Below are 15,219 nucleotides of genomic sequence, written 5' to 3' on the forward strand. Positions count from 1 at the left end.
GCACTAGGGTTTGTCACATTTCCCCATTACGATATCAGAAAATAACTACATATTTTCTTAGGTATCATAAATAATAAGTTACCCCCTTACTTTTAGTATTCCCATTAGGGTTTTCTGTTTAATTTAAGGGAGTTCTCACCCAAAAAGTTTCAAAACAACATTTTCTCACCCATCCGTTCAATTTAATTTTTCTGTTATCTTTAACTACAGAAGGATAGAACAATAATTTAAAAAAAAAAATTAAAGGACAATTATATCATTTTACCCTTATATAAAGTTGAAAAACAAAATCGCTAATTTTTTGTTTCTCTTTTCTTCTTTCTTCTTTCTCCTTCTTCTCACACTATTTCTGGAGGTGGATTTTTCTGCGTGGGCCATTCAATAACTTTCTCTTTTACCCATAAAGAAGGAACAAAGTTTCTCTCACGCAATTGAATTTGAGTGTGTGAATTGCGAAATCTTGTAACAGAATTTAGAGCTTGGATTCTGGGTTAAAATTTAACATGATTGCATAAACTACTTTTCCAACACAACTTAAACTAAATTCATTCATAATCAACACCAATCCAATTCGAACAAATAGAACACAATCATACCAAAATGGAAGACCAAGAAACCTTACACTGACAAGCTCCTGAGTCAACAACCGAGTCAACCCAACATCACCTACTTCCTCCCCAAATACCTCTCCTTTCTTTCAAGTTTTTTCCGTCAGAATTCTCTCCTGATTTGATCTTTATACAGAAACAGAAAGAAAATATGTCAGTTGCCGCCGCCTCCTCTTGCTAGTCCTCTACAACCACCTCTTCCCGTAATCAGAACCAGTACCAACACCGCCACCATTCAATTTTATCTTCACTTTCAGTCTTTCCTTCTCCGTCACTAGTTTTACTTTTACCCTCCTTCAGTCGATACGAGACACAAAAAAGGGAAGATTGGAACACGTTTCTGCAATATCTTAGCAACCACCGACGTTGAGGCGGATCCGCAAGGGCACGACCATGATTCGAACGAAGGGAAAGGCAGGTGGTGTGATTGATTGTTGATTGTGTTGAAACCCTCCTCGACGGCGTTTGAACAAAAAAAGCGGGAAAAGTTTTACCAACTCTTCTGGCCAAATGCTGTCAACAATGGCTCCTATATTTGTATCGTTGGACAGATTGACCTGAGATCTACCCAACAGTGCCAACGGTGGCAGTAGACCGGCCGCTGTCGACAGTTTTGAGAACTGCCAGCAGAGTTGGCCGGCAATTTTTTTAATTTTTATTTTATTTATATAATTTTTGAAATGTTTTAATATTTTAAAAGAAAATAAAAATATAAATAAACTGAATTTACTATTTCTCCTTCACAGTTAAATAGCAGAAAAATTTGATATGATCCCTCAGCGGGGAAATTTAATAACTTAAAGTAAAAAATCTCTATTAAAAAAATGTTTAAATAAATTGGGGCCCTGAAGATGAAGTGGCAACTGGCAAATAATTGCCCTCACGTTACTTACTGCCACTTGCTGACTGGTCTTGCCGCCAGCTCAACTTGTCTCCAAATACCCAATTAGATTTCACCCCTAATACCTGGGTCCTACCCTCCATCTATTTTACTTTTTGCTCAAATACCCTTCTTATTTTTCATTATTCTCTATTTCCATTATAATTTTATAGACTTCTGTTCATGCCTTGAACTTGAACCCATTCATCTTTATTTATACTGTTTGTTTTTTACTTTAAATAATTGGATTAATAATAATGACGTACTGCTTAGTTCCATAAAAATGACTAATCGAGTGGAGTCTTGACTTTAATGATTTATTGACAGGAAAAAAAAAAAAAAAAAGACTTTTCATAAAGAGTATAGACCACGATAGAGTAAAATCAATGATGATGCTATAAATATTATGAATTTAATGGTGGATGTCCACTCACATATTTATATCACTCCTCTCCACTAATCTATTAATTTTATATCACTCCATCTCTCCATTAATCAATTAATTTCAAGCTGTTTTTTTTTTTTTTTTAATCAGAGTGTCTAAGCTATTTACACTTCTCAATTAATCTATGGAGTCTATTGAATATTCTCTAAACTCAAAGAATCTATAAGCTGTAATATTACTATGGTAAAGGGTCTCAATGTTTAAACCTAAGAACTCAAGAAATAGAGCAAACCCCCTTAACCATCAGGCTAACCTTTATGGTTAATTTCAAACCCATTTGCAGCCCTATTATGTTCTTTCATTATTATTGTACTTTGGTGACCTATATAAAGTTTCTCACCATATATTAGACTAAGGTCAAAGTGAAAGAGGAAAGTGTGAGATTAGAATTTCAGTCCAAAAAGGAAGAAAATGTCGAGCTATCACTTTATGTTCCTTGTCAGGATTCCTATCAACCAAAGGCGAGTTTTCCTAAACCTTAACCTCTTCTCTTTTTAACCATGTTGCTGCAAAGCTACTGTATACTCTATTTGCAGAGGAAGAAAATGGTTTCTGTTAAGTAAAATTCACATCAACTGTACGTAGCAAAAGCACTGTGGACATAAGCAAATAAAGAATAAGAGGCAAAAATCAAAGCACTTAAAAAGCTTCTAACAAAAGCTAAAATTCAACTTTCACTATGCAAACAAAGCAAGATGAGATTCGAATCTACTTCTCGGAACATTCTAACACAAAATGCGAATCAAACGGCTATATACATTAAATTCCACTAACCTTTACAAAATTCCAAGCATAATTCCAGTTTCCAACAAACCTTAATAATACCACCTCTCGCCAATTACGCTCACAACTCACCTCCTTCTGTCTCTTTCTCCCGCAAAACACCACTTCAACCATTACTCTCCGCCGGAAAAATCCAATTTTCCAGTGGTGGCAACATAACTTAACTGTTATTTTCATCTGGGTTCTCTTCCTTTCTGTACTTTATAGGGTAGAAAAAAAGTTTTAGTACCGTGATGACGGTGGCAACGCCGAAGAAGGCTGTTTCGATTACAGAAGGTTGGAAGAAAGTCTACGGGAATTATAGCGCCAGCAGTGGTGGCGCGAATCATCATAATAAGTGGTGTTCATATAAAGTGAGGTGGATTTTTATGAAGATATGATGAGACCACCATGGAGCTCATGCAGATTGGTGCTGAAAGGACTAAAAAGGTGTTGATTCTTATGATTGATACCGTGGAGGTCATCGAGCTTCCGCTGAAGCCATTCGTGACGCTTTCAAATTGAGTTTGGCGATGAAACCGGGTAAATTTTTTTTTTTCTTATTTTCTCTCCTGATGTCTCTGCTCTTTATTTTTTCTTGGTTTGAAGGTCTTGGTATTGTTAAAGAAAAGCCAATTCTATACTGAATATGTGAAGAGTAGCCATTTATTCATTCATTTTTTTCTAGTTTTCTTGGCTTAACGTTCAAGATTTTTACTTTTTTTATTGTTTCTGTGGAGCTTGGAGGAATTTGTCAGTTAATTATTTTTTTCAAGATCTTCCAATTGTGATTGGCATAGTGTTGTTTCAGATAATTGTGAAGGATGTGTGGAAAGAATACGCGGTGGCCATTGAACGACATGGAGAGATCATACAAATTCATGTGAACATGACAGTTGTGGAAGGTAGCATTTCACAGCACCTCTCCTAGATGGATTCACAGCTGGTATCTTGCCGCTATGGCTGCCTACTATGCCAAGTATGTTTTCCTTTCAAGAACAATTTTTTTTTTTTTTTTTTTTTTTTTTTTTTCTTTTTTTTTTTTTTTTACCTTTGGAAAATTTTATTGCTAATTGCAGATTATTAACTGTTTGCTGTCTGTTTGAAGATTCTTTTAATAGTTTAGTATTATATGTCTTGATATTTTAATTTTTTAACCAACCTGTATTAGATATGAATCTTGCAATTGAATATTGGAAGCTTTCATGACTTAATTAAGCATTATTTCTCCCCTTTAACCTTTTGTATTTGTCTTCTTTCAGGCAATGCTCTTTATTATCCACTTGAAACTTTGACCAACTGTGCAAGAATTGTTGTTTGCAAAGATGAACTATTACATAGGCTGAATGTTTGAGTAGGTAAAATCTACTCTAATTTAGTGCGGAGGAAGCATCTAAACTTGTTTTATTGCATGATTGAAGGGAGGTGGAGGCTGGTTTAATGGATACAAGCCGAACATTATTTAAGTGTTCATCCTTTGATGCAACATATCCCTCTGCGGGTTCTTAAATGGCAAGGTCTACAGAAGAAAGTGATTTTTGTCACAGTTATTACAGACCTTAATACCTGCCACCCGACATGGTTAGTTATTGAGCCATGTCCGATTTTCTTCTGTCCATAAATATAGCACGCCCTATATGTTGACATTGAGTTTGGTGTCAGGTTTCATCCCGGGGTCGATAGATGCTACTGCCCATCACAGGAGGTAGCAAAGAGGCTTTATTGGATGGCCTAGAAGAGACTCAAATTTCTGTTTTTGGCTTGCCCATTCGACCTTCTTCGCCCGTGCAGTTCTTCCAAGGTGGTTGATTCTCATTTACATTCATCTTTTGCTTTATAGAAGATACTGTTATGTATTCTTGCTTAGATGAAACTAGTTCTAATTTTTATTTCGTTCTTTGATTGATTCCTTGGATGATTTACGACAAGAACTTGAAATGGACTCTAACTTGCCAGCAGTACTACTGATGGAGGTGGCGAAGGGATGGGTCCTGTCAGGAAAACTGCAAGGGCTCTGGGAGAATCTCTGTTTGATAAAGAAAGCGGGAAAGCAATGGGGCATTTGATTATCATCTGTGGCCGTAATAAAACTCTTGCCTCTTCACTACAATCTGACGAATGGATGATCCCTGTTAAGGTAATTGCTTTTCTAGTTGAATCTATCAGATGCAACATATAACCACTTACATTGCATAGACATTCAACATTCTTTTTATCGTTGCAGTTTGAGGGTTCGAGACACAGATGGAGAAATGGTGGGCGCTGTTGACTGCATAATCACAAAGTATGTTTGGAAAGATCATTTTTTGATTGTCCCATAAATAATTTCAAGTAATTTAGACTATAAAACTGTTGATCTCTATATTTATAGGCTGGACCGGTACAATGTGCAGAGGCATGTCAGGGGGCTTCCTATTATCCCAATGACTACATACCGGGACAAGTATTGTGATAATTTTTTGTACATATGAAATTGCTTTTACGAACACATTAAGTATAGTTCCAGTTCCAAGCTCATCACTAACTCTTTTCATATGGCAACACAGGAAAAGGGCAATGTCCCGTATGTAGTAACAATGGGGCTGTGTTTTCACCAGAAGTCCAAAGGAAACGCTAAACGGTGGCAGAATGGTTCAGCACCAAGACAGATAACTCAGAGAATGTCACAGAATTCACTTAAACTTGCACAACCGGAGGCAGTATTCAACATTGTAAAGGACATTCACGAACTCCCGGGCAACGAGGGCCTCTAGTCAGCGTACCTTATGTGTTGACATCTTCATTTACAAGCTTAATCTAATTAATTACACCATCATTTCTACCATAACTAATGTTTCCCCAATTAGAATGCCCTTGTACAGCTAGTTTACATTATCATTCTTTGTCCTTAAAGAGTCCTGTCTGGTAGATCAACCTCTTATGTTTATTAGGTTTGGGATTGTTTTAGGGTATTTTTAAGAGAGTTAGGTTTGTGTGAAATATAATTTTATTTATTTATTTCAATTTTACTTAGAGAGGGAAGGACAAAAAAAGAAAAAAAAAAAGTTGGTGTCTTACAATTTTACCTTCCCCGAATCTTAGTTAAAACTTTTGTGTATTCTTTGAATGTAAGAAGTGAATTTTCCTTTACTTGAGAATGAGCATGTTAAATGGTTACTTAAAAGCTAAGAAAAACCCCCATTTTGACTAAAACCAACCTCTCTACGTTAGCATCATGTCAAGAAGATGGCTTATTTAAAAACAACAATGTCCAACTGGCTTCTCTTTCACACTCAAGATGGAGGTTTTTATGGACACCCTTGAGGTTTAGTTGGATTAAAAGATATCCAATAGGTTTTGGAATACAACACTTACACGCTTGTAATTAATAGACATTTGTGAAAAGTTATTCTGACACAGAATCTTGGTACAATGTCTAATATATCCTTATTTTGTCTTTTATCCTGCAATAAAAAACAAGTGATATCTAATTTTTTTACATTGTTAAAATATTAAATATTTTAAATGATTAAAAAATAGAGTAATTCTATATTTATAACTGGTCATATAATGGCAAAAAACGAAAGACAAGATAGTTATTTTGTAAAAATTTTAACGTAGTTGTATGATTCGGTTATAAACAAAATATTATTATAAAAAATATTAGACTTTGACATTTGATGAAAAATTTGGAAAACAAAAAGCTTGTATTTTTTTTATCACGTTGTCTATTTTACTCTTGTGATATTTACCGATATTTACCCTTCACGAATGTCGATCAATTATAAGGATGTGTGCTCTATTCCAAAACTTGTGGGTCTTTTTTTCTTTCACTAAACCTCAAGGTCGGGGGTGTAAATAGAGATGGAACAAATAGGTTGGGTTAAACGGGTCAATCCTAACCCAGCTTGTGTATACTCAGTCGAGTGGGTTGGGCCTTCATATGCCAATTGGACAACCCGATGGATTATATATATATATATATATATTTTTTAAAACCCGTCCAACCTGCGGGTTGGACAAAAAATTTATTTATTTATTTATTTATTTATTTTATTTTTTTACAAATACCTATTTTACCCTTGAAATATAGCCGTTTTATAGTAGTTGGAGTGGTCTTTTTGATCATTTTCTTTTCCCATTTTTTTTCTATAAATAGGGCATAAACTCTCATATTTCCTCACATCCCAAATTATCTCATTCTCTCATTTTCTCTATTGAAATCTCTCAATTATTCTCTTTGTTGTCAATTTGCTCTCATTTTAATTTTTATTAGTTTTTACAGTTTTCAATTCATATTTCCAAATTTCAATTCTCTTTCTTTAATTCTTTATTTCTTCTATATCCTTTTTTTTTTTTTTAATAACTAGAATGGATAGATATTTCCATCCCATCAATTTCGATGATGAAGGAAATTATCCTAGTCCCTCTGAATTTACTAACGTAAATGTAGTAGATTCAAATAGTCTCGCTACCCCATTCTCAGAATCTAATACACATCATAATATTCCCCCTCTTCCTTCCCATGCTACTATAGCTCCCGATGGTTCTAGAATTCATCCTTGTAATTGTCGTCCTTGTCCAACTCCATCGCAAGCAGAAGCGAGTTCATCAACTGCAGTCAAAACCGACGACAAACACACATCAGACGTTTGGATGCATTTCGATAAGTTTTATGAGATAGAAAAATGAAGTTCAAGTGAAGAAAACAAGATGTAAATATTGTGGAAATATTTATAAAGCTGATACATGTAATGATACTAGTACTTTAAAAAGGCATGCTAATAAACATATTACTCAACATAGAAATAGAGAAACCAATCAAACTCAAATAACTGATATGAGTGCTACTTGCCATTATAATTCTGATGTATATAGGGTACAATTAGCTTTATATATTACTACAACTGATCAACCTATTAATATGGCTGAAGATAAATGTTTTAAAAGATTTATTAAAAATTCATTTTTTCCAAGATTTAAAAGTTATTCTAAAACTGCAACTAAAACTGATTTAATAAAATTGTTTGAGAAAATGAAATTAGAATTAAAAAATAAAATACATAGTTGTCATGTTAGTATGGCTCTAACAGCCGATATTTGGAGTGGTAGAGCTAAACAAGATTATATCTGTGTGATTAGTCATTATTTTGATAACGAATGTAAATTAAATAAATCTTTATTGGGATTTAGATTAATGAATGTGAATCATAGTGATTAATAAATTTATAATAAAATTGTTGAAGTTTTAGAAGATTATGATATTGTTCACAAAGTGATAAGTTTAACTTTAGATAATGCATGTGCTAATAGTAAAGCTATAGATTTTTTTCAAATAAATTTTCCTTTTTATGATAATTTGAAGTTTTTTCACCAACATTGTGCATGTCACATTATCAATTTAATTGTGAAAAGTGGTATGAAAAAAATTAGAAATAATATTGATATAATTATGGATTTTTTAGCTTGGATTACTAGTAGTAATAGAAGAAATGCTGAATTTCAAGATGCTTGTATAAAATTAAATATGTCTTCTAGAACTTTTGCATTAGACATGCCTGTTAGATGGAATATTACTTATTTAATGCTTGATTCATGTTTATTTTATGCAAATTTAATTAGTTATTTTGTAGCAAATAATAGGAGTCCTCATTATTTGATAGACAATGATTGGCATATAGCTCAAAACTTTCATTCTTTTCTTAAATTTTTTTATCAATCTACCTTACAACTTTCTGGTGTGCATTATCTTACCTAGTTCATTGGTAATATATACAATTATAAAAATTTCAGATTTATTTAAAAAAAAAAAACAGAAACAATGAAATTTTAGTGGGAACAACAGAGACAATGAAATTAAAATTTAAACAATATTGGAAACCCATTTAATTTCTTTATTGTTTAGCTACCATATTTGATCATAGAATTAAATTAATGCGTTTAGAAAATGGTTTAGACACGTTAAGTGAAAATTTATGAGACAAAGCATATGCCAATCAACTAGGAGAGATAAGAGAGTGTCTTGCAAATGTATATTTGCAATATGAAAACAAGTATGGGAACCAGCGATAAGGCGTAATACCCGAGGAAGTAGTATTAGAAGAAACAAATGAAGACTTTGACTCCTAAAGTGCACTTAATAGGTTGAAGAGGACCCGAACTCGAAGCACAGCCTCCTCTTTAGAAGCATCAACAACGAATGTACTGTCCTCCATGCAGCTACAGAGTAATGAGCTTCACCAATATTTGGAAACCCCCGACGTGCTACCAGTAGATCCACAACAAAGAGTCAACTTTGATGTCTTAGAATATTGGAAAACCAGAAAATATATTTTTCCGGTATTATCAAGACTTGCCCTGGATGTTTTCTCAGTTCCTGTCTCAACCGTCTCATCCAAACAAACATTTAGTGCAAGTAGAAGAATTTCAAATGAAAGGAGGACTAAACTTTCACAAAAATGATTGAAGTCCTCATATGTCTTCGAGATTGGGAACGGGCGTGCCATCAGGATCAATACGAGGTTGTTGATGATACTTTAATAGAATTGTTTCAATTTTATAATATAGATGATATAGACGAGGGAGGTCCTAGTCAACCCCCAAATAAGTTGTTTTGTAAATTGTAACTTTGTAATTTGTAAATTAATTGTCAATTATTGCACTCTTTTTTCGTTACGAAGTTTTTGTCCCAATTGGGTTTTTCTTGGTAAGGTTTGTAATGAGACAATAATTATTGTAATTTCTTATTTTATTTTTTGATAAATAAATAAATCTAATTTTTCTTATATTGCAATTTAATTGTATTAAAATTGAATTAATATTAGAAATTTTAACAAAAAAATTAATTTAATTGAATTATTGATATTTAAAAAGTTAGCTAAAAAAATGATAAATAAAAAATAAAAAAATTTCTGGGCCAACTCGGCCTGACTTGCACCAAAACCTGTAGAGTTAGGGTTGACGGGTCGGGCTGGGCTAACCCTTCTAGTCAAGAAGCGGGCCTAACCTGACCCACCACCAAGGGCAACTTGCCATTCGCTTAATAGTCGGGCCGCACCGGTTATTTTTCCACCATTAGGTGTAAACGTTAAAAAGTCCCCCAAAGATGCTTGATGGGATACAAGTCATGTATAAAATGAACCCCACTTGTTATTAATGTAGAAACTTTATGATGTATTTGAGAGTACACTTGTTTAAGATTTTGATTGTATAACACGGTTCCAATACATTACAAACATCAAACATGTGTTCATTAATGAATGAGTTAAAATTGAGGAAATAGCCATAATGAAGCCAAAGCTATATTAAAATTCCGTATTGAGGTAATGGATTGGCAGTGTGTAGATGCCAGCTTCAATCCTTGTTGTCAACTACTCCTAGGTCGATATCAACAAATAACTAACTAGAGTGCCAACTGCCAACCATTAAGACTCCCCAAATGTACGCACACTAAGGTGGTTGAGTTGTCACGTCAACAATGATAATTAAATATGTAAATAAAACAAATATTAAATTGTATGGGGAATTAGCAAAATAATCATATATTGAGGGGATTTTAGAAAGTTACCTATCCAAAAATTTATTGTGTTATCTAATTGTATTTCCATTCAAATGAATCAACAATTAGATATCTGACTTTAATTTAATTTTAAAGATGGAGTTTATTTATTTTTTTTATCAGGGGTGTCTGGGCATATTTACATGCATCTCAACTAATCCTCTAGGGTCCTAAAGTTAACTTTCGGATAAACCTTCAGAAACCATCTCTATTAGCAACTGAGGTGGATACTGAAGACCTCTTGAATAATACACTTAAGAGTCCTAGTTGACCACTCGACTACTTTCATTTTAAAAACTAACCTTTCATTTAAAAACTAACATATAAACAAATCAAAAAATCAAAAAAATAAAAAAATCAAATAAAAAGATCAATGAATATGGTGATTAATGTATTGTGCTTCAATCACATTTATTCATATTTGATCTTCATGGGCCTTTTCTTTTTCATACATATAACTTTCAAAAAAAAAAAAAAAAATTTGAATTTGAAGTGTATAAATGATATTATATTGTTAGTTAAGGGTATGGGCAAAATTCTAACTAAGGGTGTTAATATCTCATTATTATCTTAAGGGCGTAATAGGATTTTTATTGTTAACTTGATTAAAGATAGGGTAATATGGTCTTTTACCTTTCAACTAACGGAGTTTCAGTTAATGGTAGTAATTGATAAAGATAAAAAAAAAATTATTAAAAATTGAGCATAAAATGTGTGCATAACATACAATTTGTCGACGTCACACTCAAAATAAATTAACGGAGTTATAGGTAATGGTAGTCATTGATTGTAGGGGCCAACTGAAAAATAGCCCTAGTGAAAATTTAAAAAAAAAAATTTCAAATTTTATATAATTTAAAAAATATATATCAAAACTTATACTTTATTATATGGAATTATAAATTATTTTTATTTTTTTTAAGAAATAACTGCAAAAGACTAATGGTTAGTTTGAGATTGATGTAGCTGTGAGTTTAACCAGTTTTGACTAAATTTTGTAAATAATAATTTTGAAAATAATATTGAATGTGTTTGGTTAATATATAATTTTGAATTTGCTTTGATTTTAAAATCTATTGATATATGCTTGATAAAGTAACTTTTCTAACAAATGTTACATGCATATTGACAAAAAAGGACAATTATATTTTAAAGTTTTTTATAATTATAAAGTTAAATTTTTATAAAGTATTAAATAAATACAAAAAATAATGATTAAACCTATAAAAATTGGAATTTAAAAAAATTGGAAATCCATGCAAGTGTTGTTGGAACACCATCGCAGGTTGTCAATAACTTGGTTGCTTTCATAAAAAGATAAATAACTAAAATAACAAATGGAAAATCAATAATTATAATACGTTTGATTTAGAGAATATTGGATTACTAGAAAGTTAACTTACATTGAAGATTACTAGGAATTTCTAGGAAAATGTATTTAGTTAGTTAGAATAAATTAGCGAGTATCTTATTTAAATTATTAAATTGCCTTCTTATTAAATATTAATATAATATTATTTTTATTATTAATTTTTGAATAATTCTTTTAACTCCCAACATTTAAGGTTTAGCTAAAATAGTCCCGCTTATATAAAACTTTAATTTATAACAAAATAACCCTCAGCATCCCAAGCCACTACCGACCACTGCCAGTCGTTGCCAGAAAGTCGTTGGAGTCGCTCAAAATGGCTGAGAGTCGCAGGGAGGCTCTAATATGGTTGTTTCTAGCCATATTGATGGCTGAAAAGGCCATATCAGAGCAGATCTGGCTGGAAATGGCCAAATCTATTTTGTCCATTTCCGGCTAGATCCATGGCTATTAACGACCATATCTCATTCAGATATGGCCGATAAAGGCCATGGATCTAGCCGTTAAAGGCTAGATCTGCTCCGATATGGCCTTTTCGGCCATCAATATAGCTAGAAACAACCATATTGGAGCCTCCCGGGGACAGTGGGCTACTCACGATGACTCCAGGTGACTTCCAGCAACTTCCTGCGATGGCCGACAGTGGTTTGACTAGCGGCAGGTGACGATAGGTGGGTAGGAGAGGTGGCTTAGTTGGGCTGTAATTTGTTTTGATTTCAAGGGTAATTTTGTTGAAAAAAGTTAATTAATTGGGGTGAAATAGTAAAAGCCAATTCATGTAAATTAATTTAAAAATAAGGGTATTATTGTCCTAAAATTTTATTAAGAAGGAAAAAAATTGTAATAAAAATAAGATTACCTTGATAATCTTACAAAACCTAAGAAAATGGAGATTATTACCTCCAATATTACCAACAGTAACCACTATTGGTATTGGAAAATTACCGAAATCTTATACTATTTGACAACCAAGCGTGGTAATCAAGTAACATAAGATGACTTAACCCTGGTAATCTTATATAACTCCCAACCAAATACCCCCAAAAGGAAAAAAANTAATGTATTGTGCTTCAATCACATTTATTCATATTTGATCTTCATGGGCCTTTTCTTTTTCATACATATAACTTTCAAAAAAAAAAAAAAAAATTTGAATTTGAAGTGTATAAATGATATTATATTGTTAGTTAAGGGTATGGACAAAATTCTAACTAAGGGTGTTAATATCTCATTATTATCTTAAGGGTGTAATAGGATTTTTTTGTTAACTTGATTAAAGATCGGGTAATGTGGTCTTTTACCTTTCAACGAACGGAGTTTCAGTTAATGGTAGTATTTGATAAAGATAAAAAAAAATTATTGAAAATTGAGCATAAAATGCGTGTATAACATACAATTTGTCGACGTCACACTCAAAATAAATTAACGGAGTTATAGGTAATGGTAGTCATTGATTGTAGGGGCCAACTTAAAAATAGCGCTAGTGAAAGTTATAAAAAAAAATATATATATTCAAATTTTATATAATTTAAAAAATATATATCAAAACTTATAATTTATTATATGGAATTATAAATTATTATTTTTTTTTTTTTTTAAGAAATAACTGCAAAAGACTAATGGTTAGTTTGAGATTGATGTAGCTGTGAGTTTAACCAGTTTTGACTAAATTTTGTAAATAATAATTTTGAAAATAATATTGAATGTGTTTGGTTAATATATAATTTTGAATTTGCTTGGTTAATATATAATTTTGAATTTGCTTTGATTTTAAAATCTATAGATATATGCTTGATAAAATAACTTTTCTAACAACTGTTACATGCATATTGACAAAAAAGGACAATTATATTTTAAAGTTTTTTATAATTATAAAGTTAAATTTTTACAAAGTATTAAATGAATACAAAAAAATAATGATTAAACCTATAAAAAATGGAATTTAAAAAAATTGGAAATCCATGCAAGTGTTGTTGGAACACCATCGCAGGTTGTCAATAACTTGGTTGCTTTCATAAAAAGATAAATAACTAAAATAACAAATGGAAAATCAATAACTATAATGTGTTTAGTTCAGAGAATGTTGAATTACTAGAAAGTTAAATTACTTTGAAGATTATTGGGAATCTCTAAGAAAATATGTTTGGTTAGTTAAAATAAATTAGTGGGTATGTTATTTAAATTACTAAATTGCCCTCTTATTAAATATTAATATAATATTATTTTTATTATTATTTTTTGAATAATCTTTTAACCCCCAACATTTAAGATTTAGCTAAAACACCCCCGCTTATATAAAACTTTAATTTATAACAAAATAACCCTCAGCACCCCAAGCCACTGCCAACCACTGCCAGTCGCCGCTAGAAAGTCGTTGGAGTTGCTCAAAATGGCCGAGAGTCGCGGGGAGGCTCTGATATGTCCGTTTCTGGCCATATTGATGGCTGAAAAGGCCATATCAGAGCAGATCTGGTTGGAAATGGCCAAATCTATTTTGGCCATTTCCTGCTAGATCCACGACTATTAACGACCATATCTCATTCAGATATGACCAATAAAGGCCATGGATCTGGTCGTTAAAGGCTAGATCTGCTTCGATATGGCTAGAAACGACCATATTGGAGCCTCCCGGGGACGGTGGACTACTCACGATGACTCCAGGTGACTTCTAGCAACTTCTTGCGGCGGTCGACGGTGGTTTGACTAGCGGCAGGCGGCGATAGGTGGGTAGGGGAGGCGGCTTAGTTGGGCTGCAATTTGTTTTGACTTCAAGGGTAATTTTGTTCAGAACGTTAATTAATTGGGGTGAAATAATAAAAGCCAATTCATGTAAATTAATTTAAAAATAAGGGTATTATTGTCCTAAAATTTTATTAATAAGGAAAAAAATTGTAATAAAAATAAGATTACCTTGATAATCTTACAAAACTTAAGAAAATGGAGATTATTATATTACCTCCAATATTACCAACAATAACCATTATTAGTATTGGAAGATTACCGGAATCTTATATTACTTGACAACCAAACGTGGTAATCAAGTAACATATGATGACTTAACCCCGGTAATCTTATATAACCCCCAACCAAACGCCTCCAAAAGAAGAAAAAAAGTTTACTCTAACTTCTTATCAATAACTTGGTTGCTTTCGCAAAGAAAATAAAGTTAAAAGTAAAAAGAAAAAAGAAAGCAAAAGCAAAATTACTAGAATAAAAACTAAAAGTATCGTTCCCTTGTTATAGAGTAAAGAAACGCAGCAACAACAATAGATACGCTTATTATAGAATGATTTTTTCGGGCTTTTGCTCTTAATTAATTTTCTTTGTCTTTCTTTTCTTTTTCATTATTTAATAAATAACAATATTAATATGTCAACCTTTGATTTCTTTATCTGAATGTCAACATTAATATATATATATTTTAAACTAAAGTGTTAAACTAAAAGTTTGTTGAGCCCGTGGAATAATAATATACAAGTTAGACTCAAGATATTTTACAAATATTAACTTTTTTCCCCCCCTAATGTTTAGTCTAAATCTAAATGCTTGTTTATTTCGTGATTAAAAAAAAAATATATATATTTTTTAAAAGGAGTTAATCCAAATGCTTGAGTTGTG

At 32.1% G+C, this 15,219-nt stretch overlaps 1 pseudogene; it reads left to right on the forward strand.

The window, feature by feature from the left end:
• Positions 1-2,814: 2,814 nt before the first annotated feature.
• On the forward strand, positions 2,815-5,908 carry LOC116139234 (annotated as a pseudogene).
• The last annotated feature ends 9,311 nt before the right edge of the window (positions 5,909-15,219 follow it).

Source organism: Pistacia vera, unplaced genomic scaffold (genome assembly GCF_008641045.1).
Source record: "Pistacia vera cultivar Batoury unplaced genomic scaffold, PisVer_v2 Contig349, whole genome shotgun sequence".
NCBI lineage: Eukaryota > Viridiplantae > Streptophyta > Magnoliopsida > Sapindales > Anacardiaceae > Pistacia > Pistacia vera.